The 20761-nt window shown below is 44.0% G+C and overlaps 1 long non-coding RNA gene across 1 annotated transcript; it reads left to right on the top strand.

The window, feature by feature from the left end:
* The first annotated feature begins 1549 nt into the window (after positions 1-1549).
* Positions 1550-19049, top strand: LOC133244882 (uncharacterized). The gene is made up of 3 exons (XR_009735540.1): positions 1550-2378; positions 15925-16052; positions 17862-19049. It is a non-coding gene; the product is annotated as an uncharacterized LOC133244882 (long non-coding RNA).
* Positions 19050-20761: the final 1712 nt, after the last annotated feature.

Genomic DNA, 20761 nt, shown 5'->3' with positions numbered 1-20761 from the left:
GAGGGTTCCTGATGGCTGGTCCATGGCAGTGGTCCAACAGGAAAGACAGTTGATGGGGCTCCTCAATACCCACAATGTGGTGGGATGCAGGCTGGCTGTGACGGAGACTGGCTGGTTTGTAGCACCACTCTGGCTGCCAGTGCCCATGCCCAGCAGAGCAGAGCCTGCCTGACTCCTGGAGGCGGATTCCTCTTCTGTCTGAGTGGTCTCTCCAGGCCTGGTTCTCTCAACCCAAACTTCATAAACCTCCCTCCAACTCACCCCTCCCCCAATCTGAAGACTCTTCATCTAACTTGGGAGTAAGGAAGCCTGGTTTTCAATCCAATCTTCTGAATCTGTCATATATCATATAACATGCAAACTCAAAAATCCAGTTTCTTGTAACTCTACATCCTCAATTTGTGAAACTCAAATACAAGATCTGACCTACTTGCTCTCTGCACTCTGCAGAGGTGTCCCTTCCTTAAAGCACATGGTGTGGAAATTGGGAGTGGCTGGAGAGGATGTGATGGTGGTAGTGGGCAAAGGGGTGTCACAGAGCAAAAGAATTATCACAATTTAAACTAAAAAGTCCAGGAACCCAACAAATCACTTTTGGGGGGGTGAGAGACCAGGAAAGATTTTGTTTAAGTCTTGGAAGAATAGATAATACACAATACATGTCAGCAGTAAGAGACTGCATTCTTGGAAGAAACATTCCAAGAAGACAAAAGAATAAGCATGAGAATGAAAACAGTCAAGAAAGGAGAGTTGGATTTGTAGGAAATGTATGTATTTGCAGGTAAAGGTAGAGTAATTGGGTCTGAGTGGTGCTTTAGAAAGTGAATACAGTGACAGCATGTAGGATGCAGAGCCTATGGTTAGAACACTGGATATTCATTTAGTCATAAACGTATCGGAGCCTCACGCCCTCGCTTTCTGTCAGTTTTCGAGTCCACGTGTTCAGCTGTGGGCCCTCCTGACCCCACACCTGTGTTTCCAGCTTCCCCTAGGACTTGTCCACCTACATAGCCCGCAAACTCCTTATGTGCCAGAGCTGAACTTGTCACTCCTTCTGCCCTCCACCCCACCCCTGGACCACATCCTGCCACATTCCCCCCGCCCCCCTGCCCCCTACCCCCGCCATTCCCCTGGATAGGCTATGGCCTCCAGGCCAGAACTTTCATTTTCCTCAACTTCCCCTCCTCATTTCCTATCCCCAACCTCACAGATGCCTCCACTCTTCATGTTCAGCATAGCCAGACCCTTCCATTCCTTTCTTCTATTTTTTTTCCTGTTGACTCTATCTCCCTTTCCTCCTTACTGGAACTGCCCAAAGTCAAGCCATCTCTACCTCTCCCTTCACAGTTTCCTCTACAACAGATTGGCAACTGGCCTCCCTGCTGCTACCTGTCTGCTACCACTATCCACAGTGCAACCACAACCTTCTCTAACACTAAATCTGATTGTGGTGTTTCCCCTTTAAATACTTCCTCTGGCCATCCCAGGCCTATAGGATGAGGAAAACACTCTTTCATTTAGCATTTAAAGCCCTCATACACTGACCCCCCTTGTTACTCTTCCAGCTTTGTCCCCTGCTATTCCCTAGTGACATGCATGAGTTGACATGTGGCTCTCTGCATTTGTCTGTGACACTCTTCTTAGGAGCGGCGAGTGATGCAGTTAGGCCCCAGCTGTTTGGATCAAAGAGGAAGAGCCTGGGGCAGAAGGAAACCTCAGACATGTATACTTCTGCTGGAGATGGAGGGGGCGGGGAATAACACTATCACAGTTAATTTTTCAAAAACAGTATCTTCCACCCAGTCAAATAAAGAGGAGTATGCTACCGAAGAACTGTTTGAATTGTCTTATGTTTAAAGACTGGAGAAAAAAGGCTTCAAAAGAAAAACAGATTTGGATAAGATCTTATTCTCTGAGGGGCTGCTATGGTAAGACCTCAAGGTGTTTTTATAGGTCCCTCTCATGAGACCAGGAAGATTAGAGTTTTTTCCTCTCGCAAGACTCAAAGCTTCAGAGAGAATGGAGGCCAGTTGAACCTTAATAAACACTCTTCAGAGAAAAAAAGGGAGAAGGAGTTGAAGGCCAGTTGATGAATCATAACTAATTAAGTTGTTTTGTCTTCCCTGACTCTCTGGCTTTATTAAATAAACATAGATGATCTTAATAAAATAAGTTTTGGCTAACTTTATGGTGTCCTGTTACCAGCGCTAGAGCCAGGAGACCTGGCTTCTAATTTCAAGTATATCTCTAACTAGCTGTGTGATCTTGGGCAGTCCTGACCCCTCTCTGAGGTTTGGCTCCACTATGGACATAACCAGAAGACTGAACTCATTGGCACAACTCCCTATATACTCAAGTCTACATGTCTTCAATTTTAGGTCAGTGAAATGTTTCCTCTCTTTCTATTCTTTACCCCTGAATTTTATTTTTTGAATTACTTCAATCCTCATCTCTCTTTATTTTTTTCTTCTCATTCTATCTGCTTAGCCAGGCAAGGCGTAGTACTTGCCCAACCATTTTCCAGACTCTTGACCTGGGTGCACAGAGTACGTTCTGCCCACTGAGTCTATTCAGGTATATTGAACTTCCTTGGCAAGGACTCCAGCAGCCAACAGAGATCTAGACACTGTGCTGTCAAGAATCTTTTCCAGATCCGAGGGAGATGAGACCCAGGACTCCAATGCACGAGCTGTCATGCTAACTCTTACCCAATTGTAGCATCCTCTCTCAAGTTTTCACATTTGAGTGATTCTACTTTGAAAATATTTGTTTACAAGGGAAAGTAAATCCAACAGTAATATAAGCTGCTCTTAAAAAAAAAAAAGACAGTGACCAAGCCATGATCATGGCAGTCAGTCTGATGGAACAAAATCAGCTAGTCAGTCCCCCAACTCAGCAGTCTGTGTACAGGCTCAACATCTTGTATATTATTGGGCCCCTTCAAATTAAGGACTCCATGATAAGGAGCTTATGTTATCAAAGGTGAGCATATCTACTCCTCAAAGACAAAATATCTGGATAAATGACTGAGTTTTCCACTTAAAAAATTGTGTCTTGACATCACCTTAGCTCAGGTAAAATGATAAGCCACCAATTTATGTTGTTGGTTCATCAACACATATGATGAACCAACATCCCAGGCACTCCCAAACGAGTGGCTGGTAGGATCATCTCCATCAGCCTGCAAAGATGCTTATGATGTTAAAATGCTGTCAGAGATCAGAGATGGCCAGACAGACACCAGTTAAATTTAGAAGAGGTCAAGAAAATCAATACAAACTGAAAAAATGTGTTCAGTGGAGATGTGCTACCCTTTTAGATTTCCTTTATTCACCAGCTTCAGAAGATATGATAAAGAATCTCTGAAGAATGTTTCAGACAAGCTATTTGAAATCTTTTTCTCCCAGTAACAGTCCTTTGCAAGTTTTATTCAATCACCCAAGAACAGAGATGTTGACAGCACCTCAGACCTCTTCATTGAACAGTAATCATTGTTATGTGCCAGGTACTAAGTCAGGATGGTGCAAAACTGGACAAGACACAGTCCTGACCTGGGAGGGCTTATGGTCTAGTCAGGGAAAGCTACACTTAAACAAACAAAAAAAAGCAAATGAGATGTGTGTCAGGAAGAGACACGCAGGAAGTGAACTCAGCTGTGTAAGGAATCACAGAAAACTTGATTTTCTCAACAAATCATAGGCCACCACTGCCAAAAAGAACCTTACAGGTTATCTGTTCCAATCCTAAACCCTTTATTTTACAATTGGAGACACAGAGAGGAAAAGTGATCACAGAATTTTAAAGCTGGGGCCAATATGTAAATTCTTTCTCCTTTTCTGGCTTTTTCCTTTCCTACTTATTGTAGGTTTCTCAAATAGTTTTTGGAAGTAGATGAAATGAAATCATACATGCCCTCCTGAAAGAAATCCATTTTGTTTTCCAACTGAAAATATACAAGTTATGTCTCAACTGATATTTGTTAAGTAAAGAGAATGACCTCCTAGATGCCTAAACTCACTTCACAGTTATTTACCCTGTCTGTACAGTCCTTCCTTTATCCCGCCGTCTTAGCTCTACTCTTAGCCATTATGGTCCTTCATAGAAATCTCATCATTTTACTTGTATTCTCTACATTTGCACTGCACTTTGGAGTTTAAAAAGTATTTTCCAGCCCACTGTCTGTATTTTGAGAATCAAGTTGTAGGCTTGATAGCTTTAGAGGGACATGAGAAGTGGGAGGAGGTTCAGAGTGGAACTAAGCTCATGATTATGTCAGGAAACAAGACCTGCAAAGTTGACTGATGGGAGCTAGGCTGCCTGGGACCACTCCTGTGCCCAGACAAGCAGAGGGGCACTGGGGCATGGAGTCAAAGCCATGAAGGCTGGTGAACTGGAAAGAAGCAAGTCAATAAACACTCACTGAATAATTCCTGTGTGCAGGGCACCAAGCTAAGTGGATCGAAAAGATGAATAAGCAAGGCACCCCTTCAAAGAATGTTTGTATTGTTGTAGAATCTCAAGCCACAGGGAGTGGAAGACATGAGTGAGCAGAAGCCACAGGGCTGAGAGGAAGAGTAGGGTACCAAATTCCTGAAGTGCGGCCTCCGCTCCTCAGTGGGTTTGGCCCCCTTCCAGCCAGTGACCTTGAGAAGGAGGAAAGGTGCCAGAGATGGTGAACATAACCACTGGACACATTTGGGCAGAGGTGGAGACAGGGATCAAGACCATCCCCATGGAAAAGAAATGCAAAAAAAGCAAAATGGCTGCCTGGGGAGGCCTTACAAATAGCTGTGAAAAGAAGAGAAGCGAAAAGCAAAGGAGAAAAGGAAAGATATGAGCATCTGAATGCAGAGTTCCAAAGAATAGCAAGAAGAGATAAGAAAGCCTTCCTCAGCAATCAGTGCAAAGAAATAGAGGAAAACAACAGAATGGGAAAGACTAGGGATCTCTTCAAGAAAATTAGAGATATCAAGGGAACATTTCATGCAAAGATGGGCTCGATAAAGGACAGAAATGGTATGGACCTAACAGAAGCAGAAGATATTAAGAAGAGGTGGCAAGAATACACAGAAGAACTGTACAAAAAAGATCTTCACGACCCAGATAATCACGATGGTGTGATCACTGACCTAGAGCCAGACATCCTGGAATGTGAAGTCAAGTGGGCCCTATTAGAAAGCATCACTACGAACAAAGTTAGTGGAGGTGATGGAATTCCAGTTGAGCTATTTAAAATCCTGAAAGATGATGCTGTGAAAGTGCTGCACTCAATATGCCAGCAAATTTGGAAAACTCAGCAGTGGCCACAGGACTGGAAAAGGTCAGTTTTTATTCCAATCCCAAAGAAAAGCAATGCCAAAGAATGCTCAAACTACCACACAATTGCACTCATCTCACACTCTAGTAAAGTAATGCTCAAAATTCTCCAAGCCAGGCTTCAGGAATACGTGAACCGTGAACTTCCTGATATTCAAGCTGGTTTTAGAAAAGGCAGAGGAACCAGAGATCAAATTGCCAGCATCCGCTGGATCATGGAAAAAGCAAGAGAGTTCCAGAAAAACATCTATTTCTGCTTTCTTGACTATGCCAAAGCCTTTGACTGTGTGGATCACAATAAACTGTGGGAAATTCTGAAAGAGCTGGGAATACCAGACCAACTGACCTGCCTCTTGAGAAATTTGTATGCAGGTCAGGAAGCAACAGTTAGAACTGGACATGGAACAACAGACTGGTTCCAAATTGGAAAAGGAGTATGTCAAGGCTGTATATTGTCACCCTGCTTATTTAACTTATATGCAGAGTACATCATGAGAAATGCTGGGCTGGAAGAAACACAAGCTGGAATCAAGATTGCCGGGAGAAATATCAATAACCTCAGATATGCAGATGACACCACCCTTATGGCAGAAAGTGAAGAGGAACTAAAAAGCCTGTTGATGAAAGTGAAAGAGGAGAGTGAAAAAGTTGGCTTAAAACTCAACATTCAGAAAACGAAGATCATGGCATCTGGTCCCATCACTTCATGGGAAATAGATGGGGAAACAGTAGAAACAGTGTCAGACTTTATTTTTGGGGGCTCCAAAATCACTGCAGATGGTGATTGCAGCCATGAAATTAAAAGACGCTTACTCCTTGGAAGAAAAGTTATGACCAACCTAGATAGCATATTCAAAAGCCAGAGACATTACTTTGCCAACAAAGGTCCGTCTAGTCAAGGCTATGGTTTTTCCAGTGGTCATGTGAGAGTTGGACTGTGAAGAAGGCTGAGTGCCGAAGAATTGATGCTTTTGAACTGTGGTGTTGGAGAAGACTCTTGAGAGTCCCTTGGACTGCAAGGAGATCCAACCAGTCCATTCTGAAGGAGATTAGCCCTGGGATTTCTTTGGAAGGAATGATGCTAAAGCTGAAACTCCAGTACTTTGGCCACCTCATGTGAAGAGTTGACTCATTGGAAAAGACTCTGATGCTGGGAGGGATTGGGGGCAGAAGGAGAAGAGGACGACAGAGGATGAGATGGCTGGATGGCATCACTGACTCGATGGACGTGAGTCTGAACAAACTCCGGGAGTTGGTGATGGACAGGGAGGCCTGGTGTGCTGCGATTCATGGGGTCGCAAAAAGTCAGACACAACTGAGCGACTGAACTGAACTGAACTGAACTGGAGGGTAACCTGCCACAGGAATGGTAGACTCAAGCCTCTCCCCACGAACACCTTGAAGGCTGAACTTTTAGAATGGTGCTTCATTTTAAAGCTACTAAGTGGATTCTCATGAGCGAGTTTCTACTCAGTTTCTAGACAATGAGGTTTTAATAATGTTTACATCGGCTAAGAGGCCAGAAGGACCGTTTGATATTTAAAGGACCATGTGATATTTAAAACGTGGAGCGCCATGGCTGAGTGCTACTGAGGTCGCAGAGGAGCAGCTGGGGCAAGTGAGAGAGTGATCAGAGAGATGGAACAATGAGGCTCCGGGCAAGTTATTAACCACTGCAAATCTCTGAAGGGTACTGAGACAGTCCCATAGAACTCTCTAATCACAATTAAGAGGTAATGGGGGCAGAGGGAGTAGGGGATGTGGGAGCCAGAGAAGAGACTTGTTAGAAATCAACAGTGAAGACAGAAACCTCAGAAAGAAGAGACAAGTTTGGAAAACCCTTAACAGAGACATTAAGCCAGTAGTTAGAGCGTCAGCCCCACAAGGCTCTGTTTCACCCATCTGGACTTCAGGTTTTCCTTGCTCATCTAAACGAGCCCCTGGCAATGTTTACCAGAATGGCCACAACCTCCAGGCAGGTAGCTGGACCCTCCATGCACTGGCCCTGGCTCACCTCCCAGCCTCCTGTCCCTTGGCTGGTACCTAACCCCCTCCCACCTGCTGGTTCTGGCCTCTATCTGGATCCCTCCCCAATGACCTGTTAATAACTTCGCCATCCCTCAAGACTCATCTCCTGCAAAATACCTTTCCTAATCCTCCATAGCACATCCTGCTTCTTGATGACACTTTCATTTCATCCTGCATTATAGTAATATGTGCCTGTCTGAGCTCCCACCTTCACCCCACTTAGAGAACTTCAAGGGTAGAAACCTGATCACTTTCATTCATGTACTTGAAGCACTGGGAGCAGACACTAGTGTGTCATAGACCTTAATTGCAGTCGATGTACAGCTGGGACAAAGTTTCCATGACCCTTTAGAGGTCATGAGCTGGGGCCTAGAGCCAGATGGCTCAAGCTCCATCACCAGGTAGTGACCTGGGGCAGTTTACTTCATCTCTGTGCCTCAGTTTTCTCATCTGTAAAATGAGTATAAGAGGACCTTAAAGGGATTTTGTGATAGTCTCTATAAGGCCTCTAGCTTGCCATGTAGACTCATTGAATGCTCAGTACATACAGAGAATGACTAGGAACATAGAATAATAGGCATACAATCTCCTTTTAATTCCTGAGAGGGACCTGACTCATTTATGCTATACAGTAAGTCCCCTACATGTGAATGAGTTCTATTCTGAGAGTGTGTTTATAAGTCCAGTTTGTTTGTAAGTCCACAAAGTTAGCCAAGGTACCTAACTAACTCAATCGGCTATATAGTATTATACTGTAATATGTAATATGTTTACAATACTCTTCATACAAATAATCCATAAAAAACAAACAAAATATAAAACATTTAAAATCTTACACTCCAATACCTTGAAAAGTACAGTAGTACAGTACAACAGCTGGCACACAGGGGCAAGAGGAGTCACGGACTGGAGGAGGGAGAGGTGGTGGGAGATGGTAGAGCTGAAGGATCGTCAACAACAGGAGACAGAGGACAAGTTGCAAATTCACTCACACCTGACATGGATGGAATGTTCGCTTGCATCTTCGAAAGTTCCCAGCTTGAAGGGATGAAGTCGGTATGTAGGGGACTTACTGTATGTCCACATGGAAGTCTTTGTTTTCTTTAAAGTTCATATCTTCACATAGCTGCTCTACATCATTTCAAAGCTGACTGTGTATGCACAGGAATGCTAGTAGACAATTTGTTAACAAAAATTCAAAATAACTAAGTCAAAGACATTTTCCTCAAAGCAATTTAAACTCAACTACCCATCAAACTTGTGCCACTATGAGCTGTGTAAGGCCTACAAAAAAGAAAATGAAATGGACAAGACACAACCCCTTCTCCCATGCTGCATCAGTCTCCCCAGCAACAGTTTTACAACTGTTGCAAAAGTTGTCAATATCCAGACAGGGCTACAAAGAAGGGCTGTGAATGTCCAGAGTGGAAACCAACCAACTCTGTGCATCTTATTGCTAAAATAAGTGTACCTTTCTGTTTTTTCCCAAACCATTCAATGTTTTTTTTTTTTTTTCTGAAGTCTATTTCTTATTTCTGTTGGAAAACAGGTACCATCAGGAAGTCTACGTGCTTGACCTTATTTACAAATCAGAAATAGACTCAGATATAGAATACAAACTATGGTTACCAAAGCGGAAAGCAGAGGAGGGATAAGTTAGGAATTCAGAATTAACACATACAGACTACTGTATATAAAATAGATAAACAAGGACCTACTGTATAGCCCAGGGAACTATATTCAAAATTTTACAATAACCTATAATGTAAAAGAATAGGTATATGTGTGTATATATATATGTGTGTACATATATATATATGAAACTGAATCACTTTGCTGTATACCCAAATCATTGTGCATCAACTATATTTCAATTTTTAAAAATAATTTAAATATTAAAAAAAAGAAAGTCCATTTGATCCCAGGAAATAAAACTCAAAGGCAGCCCAGGATCAGCACTACTTCATGAGCTGATCCAAGGCACAGACTGTATGTATTTTCTGAACTACTCCCACACATGGAGTGATTTCAGCTTTTCAAAGCCAGCAAGGAGACAGCTCAGGGTTTCTAAACTCAAGATACCCTGTTTAAACTTAAGAACTCCTTATACCCTGTTTCACTAGTTCCAGTGGTTATCCTCTGAGGACCATGGAAGGAGATGCAGCCAGAGGCTGCTTTGATAAGGATACAGATGGAGGAGGCGATTTTGTTCATGGCTTCCTGGGAGGCTGTTTTACCAAATGCAGTGACCAAAGATAAAAAATACTTCTTTCTTCTCTCTAGTGCAGAGAGGAGGTGAGACAAAGACTTGGACCCAGAAAAAGGAATCTCAATTTTTCTCTCCCCATGTCAAACTAGAAGTAACTTCCACTTCAGTAATTTCCTACTGAAATTAGAGAGGCAAAGCTAGGGTCCTATTACACTGCATTCTATCAGTGATGTGTGGTCCCTGGGGAACTAGCTGTTTAAGCAGATTTGCATGTCTGGAATTGATGATTTGAGTAATTTTTATTTTTTTTTTTTCCCTCTCAAGAGGCAACATGACCTGATGGGATGAGGACTGTTGTTCTCTTGATGGTTTTCCTTTTGGTCTTGGGGCCTGGATGGGGCTGGGGTCCTGGAGCTCTGGCTGCAATGGAGGGATGGAGGAGTAACCTCCAAGGTTACAGGAGCAACTCTGAGGGTTTTGAGTCCTAGTTCCAGTTGACCTACAGGCCAGCCCGTCCTATGGTTACTTGCTCAAGGCAGTACCTTCTCACTGACACTTCATATGTGTCAGAAAGAAAGAGAGCTGGGCAGTGTCCATGGGGACTTGAAGAAATTACTTCTTCCTAGCTTCAGTTGTCTCAGCTGTTGAAAGGAGTTGGAACAGGTTAGAAGTAGGGGACTAGAAAAATCCTGATATTCTCAAAATGTCCCCATTTAATTGATCTGGAAATGAGATTCTCTCTACTGTGTTGGTTTGGGGTTATTCTGTGGAGGCCAGGGAAACAATGGTTCCTTGCATTCCTTGGGAGTGGACCACAGTGATTATGGGGAATGGATGTTAAGCTGGAAGCCATCAAAGGCTGCTGTATAGAGACCAGCCTGCTTTCCAGAACCAGGGGCCTCACAGGTGTTACACCTGTATCTAGGAGACATGCCATAGAGGAAAGAGCACAGACAAAATAGAAATCCTAGCGAGATGAACATCCAGCCACTAGACTAACCACTGAGATTGTGACCAGGGCACATCCCCAACCTAGTCTATTTATAGGGTGAGATAAATGTGGTAGACAAACTCTAAGGAGACTCCCATGGTTCACACCTTCTGGTGTCCACACTCTTGTATAATCCCCTCCCTTTAAGAGCAGGTAGGGCTGTGGCTTGTTCCTGACCAATGGAATACAACAAATGGTGGGATGCCACTCAATCCCATGATGACACTACATAAGCCTATAACACTTGCCCTGCTAGCAGACTCTCTGTATTGACTGCCTGCCTCGCTGGCTCTGATGGAGTAAGCTGCCATATAGAGAGGTCCATAAGGCAAGGAACTGAGGGTGGCCTCTGGCCAGTGGGCTGCAAGGAGTCAAGGACCTCAGTCCAATAACCCTCCAGGAACTGTGCACAACCATGTGAGCTGGGAAACTGATCCTTCTCCAGTCAAGCTGCAGATGAGACCCCAGCCCTGGCTGCTTCCTGAATGAAAGCCTTGTGAGAGACCCTGAAATGGGAAACCCAGCCAAGCTGCCCCAGCCTCCTGACCCACAGAATCTGTAAGATAACAAATGAGTGCTGTTGTGCACCATAAAGTTTGTGGTAATTTGTTATGCAGTAGTAGATCACTAATACAGTGAAGCAGTGGAATCTTCCTTGCCTGATATATGAGTCTGATAATTATGTTCTTCTGCTATCAGCATCGCACTGCTCCAACATCACACTGCTCCAACATCACACACACACGCATACACACACACATTGTAGGTTGCTGTCCCTGTGCTGGGGTGAGAATAATTTTTCTTCCTAGATCTCCTAGGGTATGTGTTCTATATTTAGATTCTCATTTAATCAGACTTCATTTTCAGGCTTTGTGGTGCTGATTGCAAACACCTTGCTCACATGCACAGATCCACATTCACACACACAGGTCCCACATTACACTGAATTTAATTAGGGATTAACTTGAAATAAAAGGACTCCAGCAGGAAAGAGGACTCCCCTGAGACAGAGTCTAAGGGCATGTAACATGAGGCATTGGTATTATTATTTGGTAATTGATTCTGAGAGAAAGGGTCAAGTAAAAGAATCAGCTATGGTTTTTCCAGTAGTCATGTACAGATGTGAGAGCTGAGCACTGAAGAATTAATGCCTTCAAACTGTGGTGTTGGAGAAGACTCTTGAGAGCTCCTTGGACAGCAAGGATATCAAACCAGTCAATCCTAAAGGAAATCAACCCTGAATATTCATTGGAAGAACTGATGCTGAAGCCAAAGCTCCAATACTTTGGCCACCTGATGCAAAGAGCTGACTCATCAGAAAAGACCCTGATGCTGGGAAAGATTGAAGGTAGGAGAAGAAGGGGATGACAGAGGATGAGATGGTTGGATGGCATCACTGACTCAGTGGATATGAGTTTGAGCAAACTCTGGGAGATTGTAAAGGACAGGAATACCTGGAGTGCTGCAGCCCATGACGTTGCAAAGAGTTGAACAGGACTGAGCAACTGAATAACAACAACAAAAAGAATCTGCCAACTCAACCGCAAAAAAGAATGAAATAATGCCATTTGTAGCAACACAGATGGATCAGAGATTATCATACTAGCTGATGTGAATCAGACAAAGACATATTCTATTGTATCACTTATATATGGAGTCTAGAAAAATGATACAAATTATCCTATTTACAAAACAGAAGCAGACTCACAGACTTCAAAAACAAACTTATGGTTACCAAAGGGGAAAGGTGAGGGAGGCGGGGAATAAATTAGGAGGTTGGGGATGAGCACAGATTCTTTACCATCAGAGCCACTAGGGAAGTCCCAACATATACACTACATTATATAAAAAAGATAACCAACAAGGACCTACTGTATAGCATAGGGAACTCTACTCAGTATTCTGTAATAACCTATGTGGGAAAAGAATCTGAAAAGGAAAAGATATATGGATACTAGGCACAGGGTTCCTGCTCAGTCATGTCCGACTCTTTGCAATCCTTTGGACTGTGTAGACTGCCAGACTCCTCTGTCCATGAGATTTCCCAGGCAAGAATACTGGAGTGGGTTACCATTTCCTCCTCCAGGAGATCTTCCCCACCCAGGGATCTTTCAGATTCAGGAATCGAACCCATGTCTCCTGTGTCTCGTGTACTGCAGGAAGATTCTTCAGCCTCTGAGTCATCAGGGAAGACAGATATATGTATACATATAAGTAACTCACTTTGCTGTACACCTGAAACTGACACAGCATAGTAAATCAACTATGAAAGTGTTAGTGTCCAACCCGTTACGACCCAATGGACTGTAGCCTGCCAGGCTCCTCTGTCCGTGGAATTCTCCAGGCAAGAATACTGGAATGGGTAGCCATTCCCTTCTTCAGGGGATCTTCCCAACCCAGGGATGGAACCTAGGTCTCCTGCACTGTAGGCAGATTCTTTACTATCTGAGCCACCAAAAGTTTTTTAAAAAGAATTAAGCCTGAGGCAGAATTAATCTAGCAGGGGAGCACCATTTCTATAATATCTTTTAAAATGGCCACTTGTATTTTAATAGCTGTGAAAGACACTGGGGTCAGAAAGAGACATGACTGAGTGACTAATACAAAGACATTAGACTTCTTTTTAGGTAAAGAGAGTGGGAATAGTAAGCTGTGTGTTATTTAGCACATTTTGTTCCTTTCTGAGTCTGCTTTTCTGGAGTCCTGACATCCTCTACAAACAAAATCAATGTTATGGATGGCCTCATTTTGGACAGGAATGAAGTGAGACCAAAGTTTGGCTAGTGTCTAGGGTAATGACTGTCAGAACATTCCAGAGTGGTGCTGAGGAAATCCGGCCCACACACATCTTCAAGTTTGAGGAGAAGCAAATCTGTGCCTTTACCAGCAGGACTTTCTAGGCCTGGTGGGGAGCCAGACACTCTTTTCCAGGAGAGTTTGGGAGGTGCTACTACTGTAGCTGACTTAGGAAGATGTGACAGGAGCCAGAAGAGGTGAAAATGTCTGGAAGTCAGCACAGGGCTGGGGGGCCAGTGAGCAGTGCTCAGGAAATATTTTTGAATGAATGAATGACAAAGCATTAATTCCTGCCCTTACAAGCCTAACAGCTCCATTTCCCAGGGGTTTCCCCTTAGCACTTCGACTTTGCCACCAAGGGAAAAATAAGATACACCATTGCCCTTCAAGAAACTTACAAGACAGGACAAGACTCAGGAAATGACCAAAGACAAGGGAAGGCCCAGTCCATTGAGACGAGAGGAACTTAGGGAAATTTCAGGGAATTTCTGGTGATCCCTTCCAAATCACAGCAAAACTTTGGGTTAGGCAAGGGTTGTGGACACTTCTTGATGAACCGATTGAAACTTTCAAAGTCCCCTGCTGCTTGTGGCCCTAGCAGAAGGCCCTTAAGAGTTCCAGGATGAAGGCAGTTGCTGTCCTAGGGTTCAGTACCCGCAGCCGGGCCAGTAGCGAGGCAGCCTCGGCCGGTCCAGGGCCTCCGCCGAGGCCAGTCCGCGCCCCGCGCCACTCGCGGCCGACCGGCCCGGACGCGGGCGGACAGCGCGGAGCCCCGGGCGAGCCTTTGTGCCGCCGGCAGCTGCCTTGGTGCGACGCGGGTTCGCGCGCCCCTCCAGGCGGCCGCCTCTGCAAGGATCGCCCCCGCTGCGCTCCATACCTGCTCCTTTGTCACCAGCTGCCGAAGAATTCAGAAAATCAAATTTATTTCCCGATTACCGATTACCGCCGGGACGCCCCTTTGTGCGGTGAGGCCTCTTTAACGGTTGCGATTCCAGCCCACTCTGTGAAGAAGGCTTTTTAAGGAAAATGCGCCCCGCTGACTCCTGGCCCCCGTGGGAACTTGCGGGCGAGATCTTCTCGCAATAAAGACGCTAACGAGCCCCAAGACGTGGGCTTGTCAAGTGTCCTGCCTGCTAACGGGGATAAATCAATAGGCCTCTTGAGTTCGGATAGTGTATTTCCTTTTTCCCCCCTTAGGAATGAATGGATGGATGTTGACTCCACGGCTTGCCAGCCCAGCGCTGCCCTCAGCCTGCGGGTAAATCCAATTTCAGCCTCTGAGTGCTCAGCGCTATCAGCACCTCGCCACTGCCGGAAGCCACAGGCCAATCTGAAAAAGTTCCTCTTCCACCGGATTCTCAGGTGTCTTAGGCACCTGAAGATAAACGATGGTACCATTATTTCACCTGATTAGGTTGAGATTTTCTGAAATGAACACAAAATATTGCCTCGCCTTGCCAAGTTTTGTCCACAGTAGGCAGGGGAGTGTGGTTTTTTGTTGTCTGTATTTTTGTGTTTTTTTTGGTGCTTGTGTGGGGAAACCAGCTTCCCAGGTGGCTGTGGTAAAGAACCCGCCTACCAATGCAGGAAACGTGGGTTCGATCCCTGGGTCAGGAAGATCCCCTGGAGGAGGAAATGGTAACCCACTCCAGTATTCTTACCTGGGGAATCCCATGCACAGAGGAGCCTGGCAGGCTATAGTCCATAGGGTTGCAAGGAGTTGGACGTGACTGAGCACACACACACATGTGGAAATAAATGTTTCTTTTAAAGAAAACCAATTTTTTTTAAAGGTAATGTAGAGTAGACCCATGCTGACAATATACATCATTTCCACTCTTTTTGTAATAGCAGTAGTGTGTCACTCAGTTGTGTGCAACTCTTTATGACCCTATGGACTGTAGTCCACCAGGCTCCTCTGTCCATGGGATTCTCCAGGCAAGAATACTACAGTGGATTGACATTCCCTTCTCCAGAGGATCTTCCTGACCCAGGGATCGAACCTGAGTCTCCTGCGTTGCAGACAGATTCTTTACCGTCTGAGCTACAGGGAAGATCTTTTAGTCCACTCAAAAATTAATGTGTAGGAGAAATAGATACACAGATTCACCAACCTATCAGCATCATTCCAATAATACCCTGAAAACAGTTACAAAGACCATCATAATTCACACATTCATAAATAATATTTAGCGTTATAATTTGAATTATATAGTCATGAAGCAAAGGCATCCATAATAGGAGAACTTAGTCCACTGATTTTAAACTATGCGTGTTCTGAATCTTTTGCAAACACTAAAAAAAAGAGTAATGATATATAGCACTTAGCAGGAGTCTTTTTTCTCCTCTACCTCTTGTTTTTTTATCGTGAGAATTTGGAGATGCCACTCAGTTGCTCTGTGACTAAAGGAAGAGAATATAAATCAATGCCACATTTGCTAACAAACAGCATTCCTCTCTTTATCTACATCTGTGCGTCTTCTCTCTCTCTCTCTCACACACACACATCCCCCACAAGAGCTTGGCCCACTCAGCTTCCCTGTAATTTCACAAAAGAGTGACTCTAATGTTTTCTGCTTCGTAGGGAGCCAGTGGTCATGGCGGTGAATTGGATACCTACACCAGAGAAAGCCTGAGAGGCGTAATCAAATAAGGGAACCACTTGAACTGAACTCCCAGCAGGAGCAGGAGGGAGGCCTGGAGAGGTTACAGGTACTTTTTATCCAGCCTCACAGGAGAGAACCAACTTCCTGCTGCTAGAAATTTGTCTGCAATTTTTTTCCTCATTCAGACAGAGAGCTGGGGTCCAGGAGACACTGGGTTGATATGATAACTTGATTAAGGCCGGGACAGATGACATGGGAGCACCAAGTCAGCTCAAAGGAATCTGTGCTCTCCTCTTTAACCTCTCCTTGGGAGCCTACAAATTATATCTATTAATGTATCAGCCCCCTGGCATCACACAAATACATCATCCCCTTAAATGTATGTCAATCATTCACAGGAGCCTTCGTGGAATACCCACCACATTTTCATTTCTCTCTCCCTTAAAAAAAAAAAAAGTTTAACCTGTTGGGTTGCTCAGACAAAGGGTTGTAGCCTGCCACCTCTTGCTGCAGTCACTTGGGAGGTAGGAGTCGTGTTGTCAGCCCAAGCATTCAGAGAATCGTTTAAATGGGCCCCAGGCAGCTGGATAGGATCCAGGGGAGAGACTCTCAGAGGAGGAAGGATTTGGAAACCATGTTCAGTGAAGCATGAATGGAAAAAAAATGAGGATTAGTCTGGAGAAGGGAAAATGCAGAGAGAACTTGAGATCTAAAGAAATACTAAACGGAAGGAGGCTGGGTGTCTTGCGTGGGCCCCAGGAGAGCCCAGAGAGAGACAGGCAGTCAGGGAGAGCCAGCAGAGTGCCTGGATGAGAAATGGGCCACGTGCTGCAGCCGCCCTGGGCGGATGTGAAGAAATCCTCAGGCAGTATGGCCACAGGCACAGGAATCCCAGTTCCCTGCCCAGTGTCTGAGCCAGGAGACAGCCAGCCACTGAAAGGCTGAGAAGCTTCAGTTCCAAATACTGCTGGGAGAGGAGGTGAACTGAGGGTTAATTTACCATCCATACAACATACAGATTTTTTAAGTGTAGAATTCAATGAGTTTTCATAAATGTAACCTATGTAACCACCAGCCCAGTCAAGACAGAAACATAACGAAAACCCTAGAGAGAAGTTTCTTTGCCCTCTTTCCAGTCAAAATGCCCACTCCCCCCGCCCCACCCCCGGCAATCACTGTTCGGATTTCTCTCACTCTAGATCCATTTTGTCTGTTTTGTCTGCGTTTAAATGGAATTGGTCAGTATGGGCTCTTTTGTCTCTGTTTTTTTTTCACTTTATGTGCTTTTAGGACCCATCCTTGTAGTTTGTCCTTTTTATTGTTGACTAGTTTTTCCAATAAGGATAAAACACCTCACGTTTGCCTGCTCTCCTGCTGATGGACATTGGGGTGTTTCCAGTTTGAGGTTATTGTTAATGCAGCTGCTACTAGCAGCACCCTCTCACAGTTTTTTGGTGCTGGCTCAAAGGGTATATTCTAAATGCCATTTTGAACTGGACTGCAAAGCAGGGAAAAGCCCAAAGCCATAAGGTATGGTTTTAGTCAAGGCAGGAAAACTTTCTGGGACTTGACAGTTTCTGGTTTGCATGTCTTTCCCAGAAAACACAAGTTGTACCCCTATTCTTCCCACTGGTGGGCAGCAGGCTCCATCAGGACTGCTCTCTGCAAGCTGGGGCCCTTCCTGAGAATATCTTAGCAAAATGGTTGTTAGTTATCATTTAGATCTACTCGAAATGTTGAAATTTACATCTGTTGAGCTCCTGCCATGTGCCAGGCCCTGTGGGTGCACTGGGGCCTATGGGAAGAGAGAGAGGAATCTGAGGAGCCTGTCTTTAACCTGCTTGCAGTCTAAAAGGAGAATTAAGTGAAGTGTAAATTATGAAACCATAACTCAGTGTTCAACAAACATTCACAGGTCAACTGCTATGCTGGTGTGAACCGGGGACAACTATTGAGAGCCCACATCTGCTGTTTCACCTTGAGACAAGGAACCTGTTCACACTGGATGAGCCCATGTCTATGCATGTCCTCTTTCAGATGGCCCTGAAGGTGACATAGGCAGTGAGACTTTGAAGATCACATCAAAGCCATCAAAGCACAGAATGTTGGTGCCGGATGGCCCTTTCAAGTTCACGGTCCACTCCATCCCAAAGACAGATGGGAAAACTGAAGCCCATGCTAAGAGAAGTTCCTTCCCCAAGGCCACAGGCAGAAATGTTTGCCCTCCTAGTACAACCATTATTCTGCTGTATCAGTCTGCCATTTATGACAAAGTTCTCCTTATATGACAGAGAACTATTTATAATGCTAGTATTGAGGGATATGATTAGTACATTTGCTGTGGGTTGATATGTCAGATTTGGCCTGTGAGCAGCTGTTACATTTAGAGAAACACGTTTGAATCCAGAAGTCATCCAAACTCTGTGATAAAAACAGTAGACCATGTCATGCTAGGATCCTACGTGATTATGGCTGATTTGTCCTCTAAGTTGTTTATTTATCTCATTGTTGGGCTTTTAGTTTATTTCCTTGTCACTTTTTCTATACATAGGTTTGACAGCTGTGTAATCATAGAATACTGTATCATCTACTTTATATTTTGTTTTTTTGAGTAAAACCTTCTTACTTTGGCCAAACCACTCTTGCCTTTAAAAACACTGATATATATTGCATGACTACAAAGGGGAACAAAAAATAATTGTGATCACATTGAAGTTCCATACTCTTTTCCAAACAGTTATTAACAGATTTATGTCAAAGAAAAAATGAAATGAATTTGGATTTATGCAAACTTGGCAGGAATTCATTCAGAATTCATTTGCAAATCAGAGAGGACAAAGATACCACTATTCCTACTTTGTGGTTTTTAAATAATACTAAAATGTATAAAGTACTTTATACATACACACACTTTACAGTTTTCAAAATATCTTTATATCCATTCTTTTACTGGAACCCCTGACCAATGGGCAAAGCATGTGTTATCTCCATTTTGCAGATTAAGAAAACAGCCTCAATATCTCATAATAACCTATAAATGAAAAGAATCTACATCTGTGTGTGTGTGTGTAACTGAATCACTTTGCTGTATACTTGAAACTAACACAACATTGTAAATTAACTATACCTCACTAAAAAGAAAGAAAGAGGGAGAGAGAGAGATAGGAAAAAAGGAAAGAAGGAAGAAAACAGCCTGGGATAAGTCACTTATCCAAATTCACATAGGGAATACATCCGTGTGACGGCCACCATACCACCCTCCACCCACAGAGCAACAGAGCACACGCCCAGCCCACACCACACCCAAATAAAACAGAAGGCTCCACACCATTAACAGAGCAGTTCTCTTTGAGTGAATCATGAGATCTGTGATCACGGAACATGTTTTTTAAACACCTAATATTTACTTTCTGTATGTCTTCTGTCAGAAACAGAACTGGCAACATAATCTGCAGGACCCCGTGCAAAATGGAAAGCAGGGAGCCCCTTGTTTGAAAAGTCAGGAAAAGGTGCCATTGAAGGTCTTAAATATAAAGTTCTTCCTTTCATCTGTGGTCTCACTTTCAGCTTCTCATGGTGATTTTGATCTTCTAGTTACTGCCATTCTAAGTAAAGCAAAATGAAATTTTTAAATGATTAGCATGAGCTTTACCATTCAGCTTTAGATTGTACAAGGCCAGTTTTTAATGCAAATACAAGAGCATTTAACTCTTATGCAGAATCACCAAAATCATAGAATTTTGATTTTATATCCCACATGTACATATGTTTTTTGTTCTTAAACCAGAACAGCGGAAGTGCTGCTCAAAACTAACTCAACTGTTTTTTATTTTACTTCTTAATACACACCTGTTCCCCCAGCACACTCTGTCTTAGGTTGCCGCTGAAAGGACTAGCCACTCTGCATCCTCCTTTCACTCCCTTTCCTTCTTTCATCATTTTCAGTGTAAATGATTGGTCAATAGGGGGAAGTCTCATGAGTCAAAAAGGATATGATGGGGTCGTCTGTCAGTCGTGTTTCTTAGAACATCTGGGTCTTCTTCCTGCATTCTTCCATTCTGGTTTGAACAGAAAGCATGAGCCTCTTGGGGCCACCAATGCCCCACTTATTCAGTTGCAGATGCAGCACACTTACCTTGCTTTCAGTGTCACTGAACTTCCACGACTGTGGGCCCCCTTAGAGGGATTCCGTGTTCCTGGGGCTGGGGAGCATTCTATGTGTGAACAGCAAGCAAGGAATTGCAGTGGACAAGCACATTGCATGTCTTTTCCTTGCTCCATCATCTTATTGGACTTCACTTTACAAAACAGAAGATGAAATCATTAAGCCTGTAGACACAATGATAGCAGAGCATGAAACCAAGTACAGGACCCTCGCGAGCACAGCATCCTGTACAACTGCACAGGTCACATGTCTGTGAAGCTGGCCCTGGTCAGAAGTCAAAGTCAACTTCTATACTTGGTAGTCTAGAGGCCTAGAGGATGGAGATATGTTTCTTGGGCCTGAACTATAGCCATACTTCTGGACAAGTTCCAGGGTGGACCCCCTTTCTTACAATACACTCCACTGATGAGGCACAGAGAAGTGCCATCCTATAGAGAAGATGGGATATCCAGGGCTACTCCACTGGACAGCCATGTGCCTGCAGCTGAGTGGCCTAGGAGTGAGAAGGAACAGAGTGGGGCATGTACAAATCATTTAGGCATGACTAAGATATAGGAGAAATCTTGTCCAGGAAATGCTATCATGCTCAGAAATTAAGCTGGAAATCCAAAAATGTAACCATAATCCAGTGGTGCCCTTCTTTCTCCAAA

Source organism: Bos javanicus, chromosome 1 (assembly GCF_032452875.1).
Source record: "Bos javanicus breed banteng chromosome 1, ARS-OSU_banteng_1.0, whole genome shotgun sequence".
In the NCBI taxonomy this organism is placed as follows: Eukaryota; Metazoa; Chordata; class Mammalia; order Artiodactyla; family Bovidae; genus Bos; species Bos javanicus.
Note: the sequence above shows the minus strand (reverse complement) of the source record. Positions and strands in the feature narration are given on the sequence as shown.